Here is a 19442-nt window from a genome sequence, read left to right on the forward strand (position 1 = left end):
TTTACACCTATGCTAGAGATGCCCTGTGACTGAATCTCCTGTCAAGGATATTTGCTTGGCAAATCCAAACTAAAAAATAAAACATCACTCACCTTTCACAAGTAGGAGAAATAGTCTTTATTTTTTTATGTAGTGCCTTTCGTGATACAATATCATCTCAAAACAATAAAAAAATGTCTTTACAATAAAACAGCAGAGCAGGTACACACAAAAGAATGTGGTAAATGTATAAGAATGTACAAGTATGACCTTTCTCATCCATTGACTTACACAGTAGTATAATACAAAGGAGAAAAATAAGAATAGCATGAAAAATTCATGTATATACATGTATATTTCACACAGAAGCAGACTTGATTATTGAAAAAGAATTGTTAGGATCTTTTAAATAATATATATATTTTATTCGAATTTTGTCTTTATTAACTAAAGGAAATGTATTTTGTTCTTCTGTCTCACTAGCCAACATATGTACAGCATATTTAACAGAACCTCAGACCTTAGAAAATTCTGACTTAGCGCATGCATTTTATACAAATAGCTATTTGCAAGAGGTCATCCATTCTATCTCTAATCTCTCCTGATGTATGAGTACCAAAACCAGAAAAATAAAAAGCCATTAAAACATGTACAAGGAAATGTCATAGTTTGATGAGGTTGGAGTGTTAGGTTGTTTATTATGAAGGGGGCTGATTTTCATTAACCATATTGAGTGCAATCTCTTTTATATTTTTAGATACAGTAGGCAAAAATGCCTTAGCTCTTTGCAATGCCCTTTTTTCCTGGCCCGTTTATTTTAAAACCTACGTGCATTTTCAATGAGCTGTCATCAACAGTAAAACAATTTATGGCACATGCTATTTTTAACGGACAATTCTGAAATGCTGTTAATAAAAAGGGTTGCACTGCCTGATGCATTTGCAATTCAGATTATCGCTGGGCACAGCACAGTATTAGCAAAATCCGTCACGGCGTGGAGGAGGGAAATTAAAATGTTACTGTTCAAATACACATGGAAAAATGAATAAGACAAACTGCAAGTGTTCCTGCGTTTTTAATATTAATTTTCCAGCTAAGAATACTTAATTATTGTTTTACAACTACAGGTCAGAACCAATTTCCTCACGAGGACACATATGTGGTTCTTAACTGTGTTAGTGTCAGTGATTTGCTTTCATTTGTATGACGATATTTACCATGCGCGTGGCCTTTGTTCTCAGGAAGTTAAACTTCACAAATTGACGAAGGTTGAGAAATCTACAGTACCCAAAATTAGATGCACCTCAATGCCAACTTCTTAGATATTACTTTAAAATAAAGCATGTGCCTACTTATTTAAGATAATGCTCCAGACACGAACAAATAAACTAAACAAAAACAAAGATCTCCTGCCGAACAGTACTCATTTCTGAAATATAAGGAACTGAAGCTCCCCCAGTTCTGATTTTTTAAGAGTTTTGAAACAAACAGCATACTGCTTGTAGAATATCCCTGTTTAACAGCTTTTGGTAAACTCAAAAATGGGCAACCAGCATGATGTCAATACTGGGTTTTTGACATTTATTATAATTGCAAATGTATTTAGCCATAACACAAATATTATGCAATTATCTAATTTATTATGGCTAAAACCAAATATATACAACAAATAATGAAGAGCCCCTAAGTAAATGACTTTCAGTCATTTGGTCCAGTCTGTTTGGGTAGTTCTTATTCGGTAACAGGGCTATTTCTATTTTTTAAAGGAAAAAAATAGAGTCTTACATCCAGAAGCTCCCACTCATTTTTGTGTTACACCTTCAGTGATATCTATTGTCTTCTAAGGGCGGTTCCATTAAAAACCACAATTCATGATGAGGCTTCTAGGCAGACCACATAATTAACTCCTTTTTTGTTACCACTTGCTAAATTAAAAAATGCAAGACATTTGTGGGAGGTGAGGTTTCAAAGAGGGACTGTCCACAGAATGTACGATAATGAGCAGAGCACCAAAAAAATAAACTCTGCCCTTAATTCTTGTTCTTTTCATTTTGTGAAAAAGGAGAAAATGTACAGCGAGGGAAAAAAAAACTCCCATATTCCTCCAGCAATGCTGATGTGGAAATAATGACGAAAAAAAAATGTAACAGGTTCCCACAAATGGTCTACAGTAGCTTCCTTTTAAAATGCATTAAGCCGAACAAAATAAAAAGGAATGTGCCAAATGCATTCATACTACATATGAAAATACGCCTAAACATGAATACACATGTAGCTGCGTACAGGCAGAAATAATTATTTATAATGAAGGGTTTTCTGAAGTGTATTTTGTCAGTCTATGAAGAAATTACACATTTTTCCTGTGAAGCAGAAAAAAAAACATGGAACAGCGATCTTTTCATCTGTCCCTGCAACAGTCCAATTGGATCTCAGGCCGTTCCTCATCCCTCCCACAGAAACACTAATTGTAGATTGCAGAATACAATAACTGACACTAGAAGGCAATACACATTAATGAATCCCCTCTTTAACGAGCTCTTATTATCTAACATTATCAAACGTCTCACATACTTATCAGATTGTTTTTTGCTATTTTTTTTTTTCATGCAGCGAGTGACCCGAAACTTTAAAGAAAGATTGTAAAACCAACTGACAAAGAAATCTACAGCCAAGACTTCCAGGCTTTAGAACTCTTCCCGATATATCAGAATGATAAAGTTCAATTTTTTTTAAAGAAGTAAATTGTGTGGGCTCTTAAACTAAACAGGTACCATCTGATCAAAAATAGATTGCAATATTAAATGTGTTTGTTTGCTTAGCAGCTTTTTTTGTTCAGGGGATCTTATAAAGTAGCAAGGTAGAAGACACAGTACTGTACGGTATATATATACGATATGCAAAATAACAAAAAAAAATCTTAATTAAACTGTATTATAACATTGAGACTGGGTTCAGATACATACGAATCAATATTAGGATGGTTACATAAAAATACTGTATGTGTAGAATAAAGTAGTACATCTTGTTTGGAAAGTGGAAGTCTTCACACTCTTTTGATTCAGCAAATGCATTCATTTACCATTTAGTGCTCAAGTCTTATGAAGAAACAATAATTAGCGAATTAGATATCTAAGGTCCAAATGTCCACAGCAGATAAACTACGGACTCCCCATGTGCAAAATAAAGACAGCAGGTATGCCTGCACACAGTGAGATTTTGGTCCCTGCATATCTGACACAGAAATGGGATCCTGTTAAATGCAGGCGTGTAGAGTGAATTTCTTTGGTGTTGGTGCGCGCACAATGCAGAACAGCTTCAGACATCTTCTGACTTCACTACAGGTAGATTACGTAGTAGCACTTAATTTCCTTCTGCTTAACGACTGTTTTTCTTTAAAAGGGCAAGCCTTTAAATTAACTCTGGAATTTGAAATTCGGATGTTCTATGCCTTTGAAACAAGATGCTAAAGGTCTGAAATGGTCGTCTAATCTGATGCAGAAGACCTGTTACAGTTAAGTGAGAGTAAAAATCTCGTACTGCTTTTACATTGAACGGTGCCCTTTTCTCTCTCAGAAGCAGGTCCTTCTCTTCCTTATATCACCTGTTTTTTATTTCCAGCTGAACACTGTTAGTCTGAGTCATCAAGCCCTTAAAGTTTTCCTAACACTTTTAAAACCGTTTCAGCTCTTACAAAGTAGAACAAGGTCAGAACTTAACGTGAAATAATGCCAGATACTGGGTCTCCTTAGCAATCTTTTGAGTGTGTTTGTTAGTGTCATTTGCACCTGTGTCTGCACATCCTCAACCCACAAATGATAAGAGTGTCATAGAAAGCTTTAGAGGTGTAACTATACTAAACCAGGACGTGACCGATCTCCACTCACTGTATTGAGAAGAACTCTAAATGACGCACGTGAAAGAAATGATTTGTGAGACTAAGTGCAATTAACACTTCAATAAGCTTCGTTGGTTAAGAGCTGGGCTGGAATGAAAACCAGAAGACAGGGCAGTGCTCCAGAGCCGGGGCTGGGACAGACTCCTCTACGGCGAAGTGGGAGAAAGCAAATGTCGTCTCGCTTATTTTCTCATCTCCTACAGGCACACGACTTCATGCTTAACTGTGTCATTGTTTAGCCAAGGTCTTTGGAAGATGGGATGAATCAAATCCCTGGACTGACAGGCAGGCTCCTCAATTCCCATGTATCACAACTTTTTCATGGGTGTTTAGAGCGCGTACAGTATATAGCGAGTAATACTTCAAAATGACCTGTCCTCAACCCGGCTCAGCAGAGCGATACGTTTTGCAGTCCCTACCAAACTTTCCCATCAAAGTGTGGATCCGGCACCTAGCTATTACAGGACAGGTGCCAGAACAGTTTCCTGTCAATTATGTGAAAAGGAATCCTTGTTTGTCAACCTGTTTAACAGCTGCATCTTATTCTCAGGCACGTCCAAACTAGACTTCAATGGGCTGACCAATTCATCCACCAGAATCCAACTCAATGGGGTAATGTGTTTTCTGTGCTGAATCAATATCTACATGGGACACCTCTGATTGCTGAAGAGCACTGTTGATGAAGTACAGCTGTTCCTGAGTTCCACTGTTCAAGAGTTTTAAAATCTCACATGTACTCTCTAAACCAATACTAAGCCATTGTGAAAGACACGGAGACATCTTACATCTATTCAATTCAGACATATCAATAATTCCAGTGTTTAAGAATTCTCATAGTATGTCAGGCTAAAAGATTTGAATTTTGTTAGCTTTGAACAGAGAAAACTGCAAGGAGACCTGGATCAAGCATTCAAAATTCCCAGCACAGGGCACAACATGGGACAACACTCTGAACTGGACACCAGTCCATTGCTGACAAAAAATACAAACATGTATATATGTACTTCATACTGTATATACAAGCATATATCCATAGTTCCTATAATGAATTACAATATGTTGTACTAATGTTGACATGAAAAGATGCAGTGAACTACAAGCTAGTTTACAAGCTAGCATTTTGGAGTCCAGAAATGGGAAAACAGGATAACATTTTACTATGTACTCACACTTAGAAAGCTTGGACATATTTAAAAATGTGGAGTTAACACCAAGGCAGCTGATGTAACAATTTTAAAACATAATATTTGTTTAAAAACTAGACCAGAAGAATTCCAGAAGTGTCAGTGAAATCTGAAAACATAATCAAGGCATGTGGCCAATGAATTATGTACAAAATACTGTACCATAAGGTTTTAAAAATAAAAATAACTTTCTTCCTATGAGAAATTTCGGGTGAGATATTGAATCCACAAGTAAACCTCTATTCGACCTGTTTTGGCACTTCAAGATCAAGACATGCCATTATACGGAATTGATTCGTGGCTATTTTTCAGTCTCTTAACATGGAAAGTTGAGACATAGGTCTGGGTTAGGTCAAAATTTTGCCTCACCTGCCAGATTCAAATTGCAAACACGTTACCTGATAGCAAGTTTCCATTGAGTTGAAGACAAAAGCTTCTGGTAGACAAAAAAGTCCACATGGGGTTATAGTAATTTACAACTGAAAAGCACACAGAAGATGTGATTTAACCCAATCATTTAATCAGTCAGGTGGGAGCTGCACGTCAATATAGTGGATAAGCCCTTTTTCGTGAAAAATGCTATATAAAAGCAATGTATTATTATTAATAATAAAATAAAAAATTCTTAATTAGTAAATGTTTGGCTTATGGTGCTATAATTATTAAAATCATGCAAAAACACAATTATTAAATATGGCAACCAAACTGTAATGTATCAGCTGTAAACCTAAAGAAATGTATTATAAAAAAATCTACAGCAAAATCTAAATTTCTGTTGCGTAATGTCAATTTTTGTAGAACAGGGGGTATAAAATACTAATTTATCTAACTAAAAATCTTAACCTTCTTTTAAATTTGGTCTGATTTTAAACAGGAACAACCCAGGTTTACCACACCTTGTCGGCCGCCCTTAAATCACAGATTTAAAAAGACTTTTTATTGTGACCGGATCACGTACTTGAGGAAGGACCTCCTGAGCCCTCTGCCATGTAACCTCCTGTGAGCCCCACAGTGACCGCAGGAAGCGTTGCAGGAGGAGTGATGCAGCTCTCACTGACTACACTGCAACCTCTGGGGTCTCTGTTGCAAAGAGAACTAAGGATGTCCTGCAAAACTCTATCCCATCAAGACCTGGCAGTGCTTGGCCACAATCCTGGCTACAGCCTAACACCAACCCAATTTCAGATCAGTGATGTCTGACCTACTGGCCTCAACCTGCACTGTAACTTGAAGTGATTAGGGAGTCATGGCTTGGTACCATGTCACTCGCTGTTAAACTGTATAATTCTTCCAAGTTCAGAGGTTACTGATGGAAGCTTGACCTGTACTGCTTGCTAGGGCAGGAACTGCTCCGGCCTGTTGTTGATCACTAATTTCCATTCCGTTCTATTTGTATTTCACTTTTACATGGACAGTTCATGCAAAAGAAGGGCTTGTCATTTAATTGGGCACACAGATTTCATCAGGAAAAACAACATTATTTCTAGAAATGTTCAAATGTACAAGAAGGAGCATGCAACTGTGGAAAGCCCACTGTTAGGATCTTTACTATTACCTGGCTTATTCTGCAGGCCTTATCTTTAAGGTGCCCCACAAAGGAAATCACATCTGGATATCTGCACATCTGGAGAATACAGCGAAGACCAGCCATGACCAAAGAGCTTCATACGATAAAGGTAATCAGAACTCCAAGCACATCCATGTGGTTGAGGTGGACAAAAAACTCAGGATCCAACCACAAACTTTCCAAACCTTCTCTGTAAATAAAATTACTTTTTTTCTCGAACACTTCATATGCATCCACAGTAAAACAAAGGATTTGTGAGAGTTGATGTTTCAGCATTTGCAGCATGTTACTTTGTATGGAGTATTCATTAACTGGGGTCCCAGAGTTGTGTACAGGAGTATGGCCTTTTAGTGCTTTGCCATAAATGCACCTGAGGATTTTACTGACACTGCATAGACTGATGGTTGTTTGACATATCAAATTTCATAGTGCATATTTCCTGTGACCTATAAAACTCAAGCAATGAGCATGGCTTTTGTGTTCTACATCAAATTCTCTAGACAATGGTAAGCAATGCATTTTATAACCTGCATGCATGCCCAGTAACTGTCACTCAGCTTCTGCTTATTGATAATGCAGATACGGTGCATTTTATGGTTTCTCACAAGAAAGGCCTGATACAGGATATTTTGTTCTACAAGCACATATATTTTAGTGTGCCAAAACAAAACACGAGAACACCTGTTCTATTTCTGAGTTAAAGTATCTATTTTGACTGCATACTGACAGTGGTTATTAGTGCTTGAACAGATTAAGGACTTTCCTGTCTCATTCCAAGGTTTGTGGTCACAATGATTCCTCTGCATCCTTGATCCTTGTTTTGAATATTACTAGTTAAGTGTTTATAACAAAACAACCAGTAGCTTCTCTGAAAGTCTAAGATCTTACAATGAATCATCATTATGTTAGGAGCATGACCATTTTATGGTATATACAAATATTTCAGATTACTGAGTATTGGATGTAGTGTGTGTGCAACATTTCAATGTTATAGTTTAATTTATATTGTACGATGTTCCCTTCCCCAGTACATCTTTGGCATTATTAGTCACAATGGGATCTTTTTTCTAGACAAACATTTTAAATGAATTTAATTTCATAACATTATAGCCCCAAAATATACAAAAAAAACAGTGCCACATTGTTGAATTATTTATTTACCCTAAATATTTTAGGAAACAAAGCTCTTTCATATTTTCATCAAGGATTTTAGTAAAGAAAAGGGTTGTAAGTTCTGATGGCATATTTGAATAAGCAGCCCTCAAAACATTGTTCCATCTTTACTGTTTTCTGGAGCAATAACACATCTAGATCACCCAAGTCTCTACAGTACTGTATGTGTACTTTGCTGCAGGCAGGCACACAAAACTTCTGCAAATCCTGACACTGCTAGTGCACAGTCATCTGGGCATACATCAAAGATTTCCTGCTTTCTGGCGCTAGTACCTTAACTTACCTCATAGTGGCCTAGCTTCGGGAATAATCTGAGACAGGTATATTTGCCCATTGTCTTCGAACTGATTACGTTTCTGGTCATCTCTTCTTACTCTGTAACACAAGAGGAACGACACTAAGAAATGCACGGACCTGAAGTGCATTTTATTTCTCTAAAATAATAGAGCTTTTAAAAACAAATCGGTGAAAACGGCACATAACCCTAACTTAAGGATACTCAAGTGAAGAAAATTGTACATCTGGAAAAAATAAGATGAAAAGGTGAAAATAAATTAGAATTTAGTATATGGCCTTTCATTAAATAGGCCTTTCCTCTGAAATATATGCATAAAATATTAACATTCCATCACTCAGTATTCAGTCTTTTACATTTGCCAGATCCTGGTGCTTCATCAATGAATTCCAAAGAGTACTGACTCTTGAATCTTACAGGTCATCTTCTAAAGGCTACCCATTTGTTTAGAGACATCCCATTGTCATTTCTGACCCACGCATGCAATTTGAATGTGAAATCTCCGTGCTGAAGTAAAAAGGTGGAGTTGGGTATCTGGGAGAACCAAAGAACTTTGATATCTTGGGATGACCACTGCCTAACCTTGAACACAGGAGGACAAAGGTTAAGTCAATTATGATGTAATTTTGGTTGGAAAAGCTTTTGTCATCAAGGATTAAAGGGTGTGTTCAGTTTATTTTTTTACTCCACATAAGCCCACTCAAAACTCTCAGCTTGTTGCAATTTCAATGAATGTGTTAGGGAGAACTTCATGAAAATTGATTGTTCTGATATGATTTTTGTCATTCTCTTTGAAAAATAAAACAATTTTAAACATAATGTGTTTAAGAGGACATATGCGTTTTTTTATTTTGTAATGTATGAATATTGTAAACAATAATAACCAAATAACTATTGAGCCGCAGTATGATTATTCCGAGTTGATGATGCGAAAACAGATACTGTAAATGGTACTTCTGATTACTTGATGTCTAACTGCTGAAAAAAATGATAACAGGAAATTCATGCAAGGGAAGAAAGTTACTCAACCTGATAAGAATCAGGTCTTATTAAATGACAAAGTCTGACATTAGATAGATAGATACTTTATTGATCCCATGAGGGAAATTGCAGATTTCAATCCCATTCATAGAGGAGATACAGTTTGATCAAAACTTAGAAAGAATAAACACCTGATTAAAAAATAACAGTCATCAAGTAGTTAACAATATTGTTTTCTGAAGTAGAATGTTCTTCAGTGATATAAAATAAGCTATGTCTGGCAATATTCAGCTGGGCACACTCCTTTCGCATGCATGATATTCCCAGTCAGAAATGAAACCAACCCAGAGTCTTTATGGGAAGGATAGGGCACAATATACGACTACATCCTGAGCAAGACACCAGTCTATAAATGGGCACAAACACATCAGAGACACCAGCCTAGCCAGTATGTTCTTGGGAGGGGAGGAAAGTGGAGCAGCTGAAGAGCACACAGGATGGGGACAAATTCCATACAGAAGGCACCCCTGTCTGCAACTGTGCTCAGAAACCAAAAGCTTTGAGAATACACCACTAACTACCTCTCAAACAAATGTGCATCTTCATACTGGCCTAGGTGCTTACTGTGTTTTGGAATCTTAAATATGCAAGGTGTACAGAACTGAAACTCATATGCTTTTAGGAGAAACATTAGGAGTAACATTTTGTCACTTTACCTCTTTGGCATGTGAACAAGTGAAACTGATGATGACACACAAAATCAATTAAAACTGCTAATTCTGCCTTAGCATTTCAACAGAGGCAACAGAGAAACAATTTGACAAGTTTATCAGCCCTCCGTTCAGACTGCAGAAAGACTCAGTTCAAGCGCCCCCTGAAAACTGCAATCTGCGTTTTCTGTGTCATCTCTTTTGCCATCATCAGTAGTGTTTCAACTGCACAGAACAATAATGGATTTTGTATAAGACATTTACCCCCCCCCACCTGCAATTAAAGGTTTAGAAACACAAATCCATAAAACGACAAAAAAAAAAAAAAACATCATGATATGCTGACTATGCGCAACATTACCTAGACACTGCATTGGGTCTGTGAAAGAGACAGAGTGGGGTTATTACTGCACAGAGCCTGAGAGACAAGGAGGGGTTAATATAAACATACAGCTTATTTCCATATACTTGCTTTACATAAAATGGCATGAAGCTGATTTGGCCTCTGCTATGTAGAGCTGTACTTAATCTGGAAAGCTAGTTTAACAATGCAACTGGAGCTGCGAGGAAGGCCTGAAAACGGCGTATTCAAGCTGAGGGCCGGCCGTATTCACAACGCACAGATATGCTGGTAAATGCAGGGGCGTCCTCTCCTTTCACTGGCATGCGTGTGCTTTACGGTGAGCACGGCCCCCAGTGTGGCGCGGGCAGTGAGGACATGGGCTGCCCTGTTTCCCCTTGATGAAGTTGCCCTCTCCCTCTGCAGATTGCCAGCCTTTTTTTTTTACATCCCTGTTCCCTTCTGCGCTGTGGCGCTGTGCTCCCTGTGCAGGGCATGCCAGCCCTGCTGATGCCTGCATCCGACTGCAGCATGGCTGGGCGCATGTGAGCATTCACCAGGAAGGGAAGACTCAGCCTCAACAATGGGCTTTCTCAGAAATGAATTATTCTGCTTACCACTACAAGGGGCGATAATGTTTGATCCTTACTTTCCCTACTTTTCAGCATTAGGACTGTATTACAGTAAAGGTTTTATTACCACTGCATTGACAATGACATATGAGGTACAACATTTGCCAAATAGTATATGAGACCTACAGTGTTCTAAGATATAAAAACAATATACAGTATTTGTCATTATCCATTCTCTTACACTCTACAGCAACCATTAACCACTACCTAGTATCAGTAAGTGCTATGTTTCCTCTGTAACAAAAGTTTTCACACTGTGGTTCAATGAGCACTTACATTCCATTAATATATGACAGGCGACCCTGAGACATGCAAAAATTAAATTAAATCGACCTATTTCCATGACTGCTTTGCACATTAGAGTATCTCATCACTGCTCAGCAAAGACTTCACACAGCATGTTTTTTCTTTATGTTCATTTAACAATACAACCATTTAAAACCATCAAAGCAAACATATGCACTTTCAATGTGAAAAAAGTATTGGGAAAGACTATGTAAAAGACTAATAAGAAATACGTTGGCTTTTCTGTGGTTAAAATCACAGGTTTTTAATGTTTTTTGTTTCTATTTCTGTAAATAAAACGTTAGATTGCTACAAACTCTTACCTGTTACCTGGCACATACTTAACCCTTCATCATCAGATCCCATGCATACTGTACTTCCCTCCTCTATGATAATATATAATAAACTTTAATTTATTCATATTTCCCCACATTTCTAAATACAGGGAAACAATTTTTATAGTTTGGATATTTCTGCTGTGTTCTAAGCTTCTAATCTATGTGGAAGTCTCAAAATAAATTGCTTTACCCTGTAGAAATGAGATGCCAGGATAATGCAAGCATGTTCTATTTCTTAAACAGATCAAAAGACACACACAAATTCTAAAGCTTAAATCTGATCCTCCAATTTTCAGCATTTGATTCCAAATTCATGGTTAGATGTAATAATCAGCTCAAGAAATAGCATTTGCATTCTGAAGGACTACAGAAAGGCTCTCTCTAAAAGCATAAACTTTGTTTAAATTTAGTTATCTTTGCCTTTCTCTTTTGCCATTTAACTTTCTTTGAAGTAAACAAAGGTTTTTATTCTAACATCAAGAATTATTGTAAGGTATAGAAGAAGAAACCAAGCTGACCGGTAAAAGACCAAAACATAAGATCACTGACCTTTTCAGGTTGTTACAATTATTTAATAAGGAAACAGTGAGCAAAAGAGGCAGTATTAAATACAATATATCCATTTTAAAATAATAATAAAGCATGTTTATATATATATATGTGTGATATAAATTTTTGCTTACTTGTCTAGGAGTCTTTAATCTGCATATGGATGTTTGATAGATTTCATCTTAACCTTTTTTTTTTGCGTGATTACAGCAGTGAATAACCTTAGTCCACAAAAGTATAATGGAATAAGGATATTAAAAATTGACAAGCCCCCATAAGACCACAAACATCTGCCCTAAAAAACGATAGTATACTTGCTTCGGTGATTTTTATTTACTGATCATTTTCATGCCACGTACATGTTCTTCACTTCTGACTGAACTGAAAGGGGTAAAAATACAATTATTAAATATAGCTATTATGTTGCAGTACAAAAACATGCAAAACATAACTTATAAAATATTTATCAGCTAAGCTTAGGAGCATCCTTCTTTCATGAGCAAATACACTGTGCATACTCATCTACAATAAAGATACTAGCCTGTTTTGGGTAAACTGATAATTACCAACAACAGTGTCTTACTACTGTACGAAATAACCTGATAGATTATAGAACAGGAAAACTGACAGTTTCATAACAACAACCTACTACAGGAATACATTCAAACAAGGTGTAGAATTGACTGTAATCAAAGCCCTAGTTTTAATCAGGCCCTAAATTAGCTGATCAATATTAAATAATTAGCTGATGAAAATTAAAATTAATTGTCAGTACTTAGAAAATAATGATTTCCAGAAACCTGCAATGCTGCTCAAATCCTAGTTATCTGTGTTAGTCTTACAATGTATGCATACATACTTGAAAAATAGCTTGTCTGGCATACCATTTTCTGTACATCCAATATATACCTCAAAAAATGAAGCCTTCCAGACTTAATTTAATCGAGCTACTCTCTACACATCATGTTTATTAAAACCCTTAGCTTCTAATGGTTAGAAAGCAAACACGCTCACTTTGCGTGGCCCACAAACTTAAATGCTTATCAAATCTAAAAGACCAAACGCATGTCTTAGCTCAGGATGGCTGATATTTGAAGCTGTCAAATGAAGAAACCATAGCCTTGAACCAAGGGGTTTGCGTCCTTAAAGGCACAGGAACCAGTAAGAAAAAACAACGACAACAACAGCAAAGTTTACCCATTTCCTGCATCTGATGCTGCTGCAGGCTCTGCACATTCAAGTCCAATTGATAAAAACATGCATACAAAACCTTAATCCTTAAACAGGGTCATTAAAATTAAAATAGGCAAGGAGGAAAAGCATTGTGGGAAAAGCATTAATATGCCTGACACTTTCCATGTCTTCTACAAACCCAGGCCTGTCTGACAAGGTAAGAAAGTGAAGCTATTTTATTCCTTACACCTGAGTGTAGGACCTTGCTGGGTGAAATTTAAAATGGTTTGTGAAAACACCCAAACAAAGTGTCGGAATGTAATACCATGTATTACATTTACATTAGGATAGCAAATACCGTAATACAGTGCACGTTTAAAAAAAACATTAAAAGGAAATGAAAAGGTTTGTTCTTCAATCAGATTATCGAAACGTATTTCAGAGATTTTGATAGATGATACCACTGACTAATCATTGGTAAAAGCAAGTGGTTGAAAATCAATATTTAAAAAAAACTAAATACAGATAGAATCACAATACTACAAAGTAGAACACATCTGATTAAAATATTCCTCTTAGACTCATTTTACAAGATTTTCTGCTTGGTTAATGAATGTAAAGTCTAAAAGTAGCAAGCAATCATTAATTGCAGATCTGTCCTATTTCCACAAAGTGTGTCTCAAATCTAGAACTTTCTGCCTCTACTTGCAAAGAAGCTCCTTCATGTGTTATTTTTAAGTCTTGACTCAAAACACACTTTCACAATCTGCCGTTCTGAACTTAAAGCAATTCTCTTATTATCAGTTCATATAACCTATGAATTCTAAAAAAGCTATGGAAAACCTGTTGCAAGATGAAAAACACTATATGTGAAAACTTCCCCTGTTTTTCATGATGTGGAACTATACCCTGACAATAAGCTGGGTTCAATAAAAGACATTAAGATATTTTTTTCATATTTCTGTGGCTTCTGGATTAGTGTACCTGTGACAAAGCAGTCAAATAAATCTTTAATTCCTTAAAGCTAACATTAATTCTTAGTTTTTAATTCTGAGTGCTAAGCAACACAACTTGGATATCACATGCAATAAGGGAGACATAAAACAAAAACAGATCATACGTTTAAAAGAAATAAAAAACTGACTGATTACAACAAGAATATGACTAAAGAAAATTGTTTTTACCTGGATATGATTTTGTCAACAATACCATTTCCAAATCAGAGTGACATTAGGCAGACAAAAATGTAACTGATAAGAAATTACATTGCAAATCAAAAATGTCCGCACACATGTGGATATTGAGGGTGTTTACGTAAAGACAGGCAATGAGCACTATGCAGTCCATTGCACATAACTGCACACACGTTCAAATGGCAAAAAAAGAATTAAAGATTTAAAGGACACCAACCAAAATTCTGTCTGCCTGTCACTGCATTACAATTTTTCAGACACCCTTAAAAAATCATGCGAATGTCGTGAAGGATTAGCCTGGAAACGGGTACCAGGAGTACAACACATGCATGATAGCAACTGCGAATTATGCATGCAAATGAGCTGCTTTATATGCATGACTGGAGAAGACGCTAATTAAACAATTGGTATTCGTGACTGCACTCACTCATTGGTTAGTGACACACAAGCCAAGCGGAGTATGCCAGCAGACATTTTAAGTCTACCCTTTCGTTCACCACAGCCAAAGCCATAAAATGGTGGCACCATGATAGAAATGGTAAACATGACTGTATTCTTTCCTGCTGCCATAGGCGCTGCTGCAGTGCAAGTCTGGCCCTCTGATGAATTTTTAATTTCTCCCCCTTTCTAATAAGAATGTTACGAGGTAGCGCAGATGCATACGAAATGGAAGCATGAGTCATTTCTCATCGGATTAGCATAAAAAGGCAAAAATGCTAATGAAGCAAATGGAGCTTACTGTACATGCTACAATAAATATGCCCCAGCCCATTTTCTGCCACCCCTTACTTGTATATCATTTCACACAATGTGGTGTTGTAGAAAGAACAAAGAAATCTTGAACTGGTAGGTCGTGGCAGTATATATATATATGTATGCAAGCGCTTCATTTTCTGCCCTTGTAGAAGGCAGATTTTGTCTTTGCACTGTACTTCATAGACATACACGGAAAGGGGACACATCGGCGATGTTCCTGAATCTTAGAAATCTGTATTTGAAGTAATCAGTTTCAAGTGTTCCCCTTGGTTTGAATTTCTAAAGTCTTCCATTGACTTTCTAGGCTCTCTAGGGGGAAAACACCACAGTAATTAATTAGGCACTCGACTTCATAAAAATGTAGCAGTAAAACAAAAGGACGTGTTTAAAGCAGGCATTTGAACAGCACTATTTTAAAGTTTTAATATTTTTCGGCAACAACGTGCAAGTGATATTTTTGTTAACTTCATTAAAGTTAGATTTGTAGAGCATACATATTTGAAAGTTCATATTAACTACTCTGAAAAGTACTGTATATATATTTAAACACACAACTTAGGTGAGAATTGGTCAGACTGATTTACATTATGTTTTCCATAGAAATAGCAGAAAAGACCTAAAGATTTACCCTGACCAAAACTATTGCCTGTTTTTTTATATCTTGCAAAAAATGTATGTTTAGGTCAGTTAAGTAATATGGCTATGACCTAGCCTTACAGTTATTTTGAATTAGACTTAATAAATAATTCAGTGTGATATATTATTTAGATGCTTTCGTCTTAAGGATTTGAGGAGTATTTCAAACGCAATTATAGTAATTTATTTATAAAAAGAACATTTACATATCATATATTTACAGTCAAAAGATAGTACACTGCACAGAAATGAAGAAGAATAAGTGCATAAGTGGGTCTTCTAGTTAAATATACTGTTAAATGGAAAACAGATGCACACAGAAAATGTCACTGAAGTGAACTACACAGCATTTGATTTATATTCTAAGTAAATATTATGCAGTTGTTTATTTAAAAGGTGTTTTGGGCAGAAATAACAACAACATACATTTTTTAACCTTTTCTGAAAAAAAATATTTGACTTCACAATATTGAAATGTTACAAACTGGGTTCTTATATGATCTCTGATGCCAGAATACTTGTACATACACTTACACTATATAAACTGATAGACAATCTTGTGTATAAACTAAGTTCTAATTACAATAACACTGAATTACAATACTGATGCATAACATTCATATTCATTCCTTTTCCCTTAATGTTCTGTATTACAAATAAAGTCCTTTAATGTATAAATCAGAACATCTGCCATCATTTCCAGAAACAAAATATGGAGGGAAAAATGACAATGCCTATCTGGGGGAAGAAAGGTCATCAGAAGAATATACAGTACATATATAAATGTAAAACTAGAACCACTACAGAAACTAAAAGACTGAGTTTTAGTTGTTAAATTTCCAAGTGTCTCAGAGCTGTTAAGAACAAAATATTTCGTCAGAAAAAAAGTTGTAAAAAAGACGTGTACAATCCGAAGAATAATAATAATAGCTATTACAAAATAATAATCGTGAATGCAATTCTTCTTTCATATATTGTACTTTGTTTTACACTTTTCAGTTTTTCCGTATATTCCGTATTAAAATTTGATATTTTAATGCATGCCGCCTGGACATGAACGTGACTTTCCGATGTTTTTAATGCGTTAAGCGCCAAGTTCCTTCCTTGGATAAATCTATCATCAACCGATTTTCAAAACAAAAAGTTTCCCAAATCGTATATTACGATAACCCGTTTGCAATTTCAAAAATCAAGTTGCAGTTAGCTCCCCTGTAAATACATGAGCCATTTTATAAATACCAAGGTGTCCACAGTTTCAGGATGGAGATTCTGACAGGAGATCGTCACGTTAAGAAAACGAGGAGACAAATGTTAGAGCGACAACGTGTTTGAGCGATTACAGCTGAAAGAGATACTTTAACTAACAGTATATCTCAAAGTTTGTATGACAAACGTTGCACTGGATTAAACACGTCATTATCTTTTTTTTTAATCATGTTTAACTTTGGGCATTTAAATTGGGGGTATTTATTGCCTTCCCAGCTGAGCACAGGTCCGTTACAATTGACAAATCTGTTTCTCTTTCCGTCACTGCGCTTCTCTGATTTGCAATTAGACGACGTTCTTGGCCACACAGTATACAGTAAGGGGTAGCAAACGTCGTCGTACAGGCGGCGGTGGCCACACTGCCATTTTGTGAGTTGGCTCTACATTTGATGGTGAAACACCAGATCCCCGAACGCCAACGACAGCTCGCCCTGCAAGTCACACCGCCGCTTGAAGCGAAAGTGTTAATCTCATGGCATCATAGACAGGGCACAGCAAGGCACCGCGTTAATCCTCCCTGGGACCGACAAGAAGTTTAAATGTCCATGCGTGATGTTATTAAATGGCTTAGCGCAGATTTTTAGGATTATTTTTACGTTATTTTATGGAATTTGAAAGCATCAGAATAATCTCATTAAGAAAGAAACAACGGTTTATTTTCTTTTACAAAACGATACAGAGAGAAAAGCACGAGACGCTGTTTAAAATGCAAGACGTTACGTTAGCGTGTTATTTAAATATTAAGAACAGACGGGGGCTACAAGGCGTTTCCAATTTTGTTCCGTACGTCTATAACTTTCATTTTGCTTTGGTGGGCAGATGTTACTACTGCAGTTACTGTGAAGGCAAAAGAAAAAAAACGCACTGGCAATCATAATATTGCTTTTTAGCTAAGCGCAACCAACGATTCTGAAGCAAATTTCCATTTAAATAACTTATTTGGGGTAGATTCATCTAAATTCGGAAAATGTTACCGCGCCGATAAGAATAAGTTAAAAACTTTATTTTAAAATCGACTGCGCATCAGATATACCCAGTTCAACGTCTTCACTAAAAGTTTGTTGCGATATATAATTAATACGGGATAAATGTAATTTAACCTACAACACAGCTGCACCGCTTCCCTGACCTGAGCGTTGTTTGGTGCCAGCACGCGCCCCCTGAGCTCACCTCCTGTTTCCAAGGAAACACCAATCACCGGGAGAGCTCGCTGCGCGCGACTCGGGCGCGCGACTGGAAAGTGGGCGTGCAAAATTTCTTATCATGCACAGCTTGTTTAACACTGCAGTCTCTTCAGATAGCCTTGCTGGGAATCCTTCAAGGCTTTTAATTACAGGTGTCCTGTTACCGGATTGAGGAACAGAATTTTTCATTTCAAATGGAGTAATTATCATTCCCATCTCAAAACGAAGGATCTCTGGTATCCATATAACACATATATGCACACATCAATACACATTTCAATATTTCTTTCGGAAAATGCAATAGTGGGTTTACTGGCATTTTACCTCATTTACCTGAGTGTAATCATTACCCCCTCAGAATAGGCTATGCACCTCTTTCAAGGCAAAAGGCTGTTTTCAGAAACCCAGCTGAGATAGATGCATGTGAAAATCTGGGACAAGATTCTGAGAATCGTGGAGGGTTAGAACTGCAAGTAGGATAAGCTGCCATGGTCCCAGGAAGGTGATAACACACTGATCAGGTATCCTTAATTACCAGCACAAGGAATGGAATCCCCAGGGAGGCAACTGAATGAAGAGTCAGTCTTTCGGAAAAAATGGTGTACTGGTCACAACGAGCATGCAGGACAATGTGTGTACAAGGAAAGCAAGGCGGATGTAGGTCAAGAGCTGTTTAGAAAACAGAATTGTTCAAATTGCCCAAATCGGGCGACAGATTTTAAATATTGGTGGGAAAAAAAAGGGCAAAGCCGGAGAGTTTCATGGAAAGATGAAACCACCAGCATGTTGTAGCTCCAGTCTGTGACAACAAACCCATGAGGGAAACTGTTAGAATATATCTACAGGAATCTTCTACCATGACACAAAAATAAAATACAAGGGAAGAACATAAGTCAGAGGTGAAGGAGCTATATACGTGTGTTTTTCATTCTACTGTGAAACAAACCAGAGGACACAAATGAAAACCGAGGGGAAGGACATTGAAAACTGGGAACATGCCATGCCTCTCTACACAAAGGGTGGTGAGGGTCTGGAAGAAGCTGCTGTTTTTTTTTTCAGGTTTTAGATCTTTGGATCAAGTATCCATAACTACCTGCCACAAAATGAGCCTATTAAGTTGAATGTCCTCCTGATGCTTGTACCATTTCTTATGTCTTTATGCTCTGTGATGTCATGCACTCACCCACAGGGGGACCCCACAAGGCTGGTGAAGAGTTTATATCTTAATGTCATAGTGACCCCAAACACAGTGATACACTAAATTCTTTACATTTAAACAAAGATGAGGCGGTTCTACACTGGTCTC

At 36.8% G+C, this 19442-nt stretch overlaps 1 long non-coding RNA gene across 6 annotated transcripts in view; it reads right to left on the reverse strand.

Annotated features, from left to right (window-relative positions):
• LOC148673804 (uncharacterized) overlaps positions 1 to 19442 on the reverse strand; it is a 74932-nt gene that overhangs the window by 35443 nt on the left and 20047 nt on the right. For all 6 annotated transcript variants that reach the window (XR_015936121.1, XR_015936119.1, XR_015936120.1 and 3 more), the window contains one exon: positions 8082 to 8173. This is a non-coding gene — a long non-coding RNA (uncharacterized LOC148673804). The remainder of the gene's footprint in view (positions 1 to 8081; positions 8174 to 19442) is intronic.

The sequence above is a fragment of the Lepisosteus platostomus genome, chromosome 4 (genome assembly GCF_059453375.1).
Source record: "Lepisosteus platostomus isolate fLepPlt1 chromosome 4, fLepPlt1.hap1, whole genome shotgun sequence".
Lineage (NCBI taxonomy): Eukaryota > Metazoa > Chordata > Actinopteri > Semionotiformes > Lepisosteidae > Lepisosteus > Lepisosteus platostomus.